The following is a 4,774-nucleotide window of genomic DNA, read 5'->3' as shown; positions in this document are numbered from 1 at the left end:
ATATTTCTTTGTAATTTTGAGGCAATTGTTTATTGTTATCTGTATACTAAACAGCGCATTATGACAGTCGATTTGGCAAAAACTGACAGCCATCGACCGCATTTTGCCATCCCTAATCTGCCACCACGCTTCGACCGCATTTTGCCATCCCTAATCTGCCACCATTCGACCGTATTTCGCCATCCCTAATCTGCCACGCTTCGACCGCATTTTGCCATCCCCAATTTGTCTTTTCGTCCCTATTTCGTCATCCCTAATCTGCCACCTTTCGACCGTATTTCGCCATCCCTATTTTGCCATCCCCAATATGACTTTTATGCTACCAACCCTCCTCAACCATTTAGCTGGACGACGTAAAAATGCAGGGAACAATACCAAAATGAGCAAATCTTTGCAAGTTTCCACTCATTGTATATATGCTCATTGGCTCAATAAACTGAAAAGGACCTCAATTTACAACTCCGTACTAAAGAGGCTTTGTGTCGCAATAGTAAAACTGTCGGGTTCGCCGAGAACTTTACCACGTTTGCCGTTTTGTTCGCAAGTAACCTGGGCGCCGTGAGGGGATTGGGATCTTCATGAGCGTGATTGCCGAAATTTAGATAAAATAGAACAGTTGTGTTTGGAGAAGCTATCCAAGTCTTTTGTGTCAGGTGTTATCAGTTACCCAGTGAGTTGAAGTCGAGTCATAATAAGCAAGGATTTCAACGTCACCGAGGAATGCTGCTGGAAATCATCACTCATCGGATAAGGTGATTAGTCATAACGATTTTCAATATTAGGGTTGCTATATTTTTGGTGTTGAGATTTTTCACGTAATCCAGATTATCAAAATATAGACTACTGATACTGTTATGCTTTTACTGGTCGTAGTTCTGATCTGACCATCAAAATAATGCTACGACTGGGTTTGCGTTTGTAAGAGTGTCAGAGTGTGTAATTCAGAGGGATTTCTAAATCCAGATGAAAATACAAACGAAGATTGTGGAAATTCAATGAATTCAATTTTTTGTCGAAACAGAAGGATATACGAGAAGCGAGTAGTTGACGTTTGTATAGCTTGGTGTAAATAAAAATATCTAATACACCGCTTCATATTAGATTAGAATATTTCATCTTCGGAAAACAGTTTTGAAGAATTGCATTGCTAGCAATTTTGTTTTGTGATTTGGCACATGTCCCTGTGTTATTTTACCATCTTCATCTAGTTATTCACCGGGCTGTATTTTTTGTTCACATGTAGGTGACTCTCCAACGAGATGGCCTACATTTCAGAACTTGGCAGACGGAAATGCGGGTAGTGATTCGGGGAAAGCTGTGCCAGGAGGTGACTAAATGAGTTTGCTATGCTAGTTTTTTTTATTAAATACAGTATCGTAAATTGATACCAATGAATGGTAATAAACCAAATCATAATATCATTTGCAGCCCATCACAAATAGCGCAGCTATCTACGAATAATTGTAGTGCAACGTTTAGAAACTCTGGTTTATTTGAGTAATAATGCAATTATCCATTTCAAACATTTCGTTTGTTCGATCAATCAAGAGTAGCATAATTCTGAATTGTACTAAAACACTGTGATGATGTTTTGTGACTTATGCATGAATTTTTGACCAAAGTTTCAGATAAGTCAACAGACTATACCGCACCATCTTCAGAATCACTTTCAATAAGCAATTTAGGTGATTTCAAAGAAAACCATATATATGGAAAAGAAAAAGGCTGTAAATCAATTAAAAAAAAGCTTCTAAACAAACGCGAACCAGAAAAGAAACGACGAAAAGAAAAATAATTGCACAGATTGGTATATCTTGCGAGAAGTTTATTGTAAAGCTTTAAGACATCTCTGTATAATTCATAAAGATGAACCGGCAGTGAGCATAATCTTGTCTCTCCTCAACAACTTAACCTAGTGAGCATATCCACATTCGTATACATACTTGGCATACATTTTTACTATTTAATTATAAATTCAAAATAACAATCATGTTTTTATTTTCCGAGTTGGTGCAAAAATTTTAAATAAATTGTGCAAAGATTCTAAATTGATATTGAGGTTCAATAATTTCATTTTGATCGCTTGTATAGTTGACTGTATAATCAATCACTGCTATAATTAGGCGCCCTGATAGGTAGACATTTGAGGTATATTTGGTGTAATGTTTCTCATTTTAGTTGACATGGCAAAATTTCGTTTCGCATTTATAGGCCCCACTGAAAACGTCACTTTATTGAACATTTGAGATATGTTGTGTATAATGTTTCTCGATATTTTATTCAGAATTTCGTGTTTTAATTATATACCTTCTGAAATGGTCGAATGGTTGAAATTTTTTTTGAATGCTTCTCAATATTATTGCCATTCCAAAATATCATTTTGCATTTACATGACACACTTACGTAGCTGAGTAGTAGATGACGATTTGCGATTAGTTTTCTGTTTTGTTTTTCAATACGGTTTCAAAATTTTGGTTTATAATATTTGTCACTCTCAAGTTATCGGATAGGTGAACATTAGAGATAAATTTTGAGCAATTTTCCACAACATCGAAATATGATTAGTATTCGAAATTTCGTATTTCAGTTAAATTTCACACACTTAAGTGTGTGAGATCTATTTTGTTTAAGATTTTCTAAGACGATTCCAGAATTTTGTTTCAATAGTTGTATGCCACACTTAGGTGGTCAGATATGCGGACATTTGAGATATATATTTTGTGTAATGTTTCTCAATATTATTTCAGAATTTTCATTTCAATTTTTGTATGCCCCACTTAGGTGGTCGGATAGGTGGACATTTGAGATATACTTTGTGTAATGTTTCTCAATATGATTTCAGAGTTTTCATTGTGATTGTTTTATGCCACACTTAGGTGGTCGGATAGGTGGACATTTGAGATATACTTTGTGTAATGTTTCTCAATATGATTTCAGAATTTTCATTTAAATTCTTGTATGCCACACTTAGGTGGCCGGATAGGTGGACATTTAAGATGTACTTTTTGTAATGTTTCTCAATATGATTTCAGAATTTTCATTTTAATTCTTGTATGCCACACTTAGTTGGCCGAATAGGTGGACATTTAAGATATACTTTGTGTAATGTTTCTCATTACGTTTTCGGAATTTTCATTTTAATATTTCATGCCACACTTAGGTGGCCGGATAGGTGGACATTTGAGATATACTTTGTGTAATGTTTCTCAATATGATTTCAAGAGTTTTCATTTTGATTGTTTTATTCCACACTTAGGTGGCCGAATAGGTGGACATTCGAGATATACTTCGTGTAATGTTCTCAATATGATTTCAGAATTTTCATTTTAATGTTTAATGCCACACTTAGGTGGCCGAATAGGTGGACATTTGAGATATATTTTGTGTGATGTTTCTCAATATTATTTAAGATTTTTTTTTTCAATTGTTGTATGCCACCCTTAGATGGTCGGATAAGTTGACATTTAAGATATATTTTGTGTAATGTTTATCAATATGATTTCAGAATTTTCATTTCAATTCTTTTATGCCACACTTAGGTGGCCGGATAGGTGGACATTTGAGATATATTTTGTGTGATGTTTCTCAATATGATTTAAGAATTTTTTTTTCAATTGTTGTATGCCACCCTTAGGTGGATAAGTTGACATTTGAGATATATTTTATGTAATGTTTATCAATATTAATGGAATTCCATAATTTTGACTTGGTATTGATATCTTGACACTCACAACATAGCATCTGTTTAATCTATATGTTGCACCATAGGGTTGGAATAGGCGAACATTTGTGATATGCTCTGTGTTTTTCTCAGTTTCAAATATATAACACGTTTGGATCAATTTGTTTCGATTTGTCTACCTTCACGTTGCATTTTGAGTATTTTTTGATATAGAAGAATATTTCCAACACCAAACACAGTGCATCTCCCTTGCACGAAAGACGGAACATTGAAAAAGAAATGCTATTTTTTGTGATAAATATTGCTAAATGGTTCGAATCCATCGGAAATTGAAGCGAGGTCATGCGCTTTAAAATGCGTATTAAAATAAAAGCAACATCATTTATGTAGACATCCAGGGCGACATATAAGAGGGGTCCGGCTTAGTGCCGAAATAGGCTAAAACATTTGGTGGTCTGAATTAAGTGGACGAATTAAGCGGACAAAAATTCTATATCTTTTATCGAGAGGATTGTGTTGACTCTTTTTCTCCGTAGTTGTCAACGGCTCTCGCGCTCTCCAAGCACGTATTTAAAAACAATGATACGGACACAGGAACGACGTCCGCTTAAGTACTGCAATTATGGCAGGTCCGTTTAACTACCGTAATAGAGTTATATATATATATATATAATATAATATAAATATTAATATCAATATTGTTCAACCGTAAATAAAAACTAATACGTTGAACCGTAAATATATACTACTACGGTTGTGGTATATTTAAGAAACATTTAAAATATATAAGTTTGAAAATCACAGATTGGCGATTAAGTATGTTGGTATAAGTATTGTGATAGTCAAACAAATTGATATCGGCATTGCAGAAACCCTCTCATCCGGCTAACAATCCATGTCGAGTTTAGGATTAGTTGTCCAGTTTTTTTTTTTTTCAGATGCATGGACTATAAGCAGACGAAGCCGCAGCCGACCAGCGGTTACACTCTACGGCGGCGAGGATTCCAGTAATCCTCTCTCACATATATAATTATCCCCCACGTGATTCAAACCCACACAGGGTAATCAGAGGTGCGGCGGCGAGAGTGGTAT

General features: G+C 35.0%; 1 long non-coding RNA gene across 1 annotated transcript; it reads left to right on the top strand.

Moving 5' to 3' along the window:
- The first annotated feature begins 352 nt into the window (after window positions 1-352).
- Window positions 353-3,804, top strand: LOC144421023 (uncharacterized). The gene is made up of 3 exons (XR_013474879.1): window positions 353-752; window positions 1,244-1,327; window positions 1,623-3,804. It is a non-coding gene; the product is annotated as an uncharacterized LOC144421023 (long non-coding RNA).
- The last annotated feature ends 970 nt before the right edge of the window (window positions 3,805-4,774 follow it).

This window comes from Styela clava, chromosome 3 (genome assembly GCF_964204865.1).
Source record: "Styela clava chromosome 3, kaStyClav1.hap1.2, whole genome shotgun sequence".
Classification (NCBI taxonomy): domain Eukaryota; kingdom Metazoa; phylum Chordata; class Ascidiacea; order Stolidobranchia; family Styelidae; genus Styela; species Styela clava.
The sequence above is the reverse complement of the archived record's forward strand: the minus strand, read 5'-3'. Positions and strand labels throughout refer to the sequence as shown.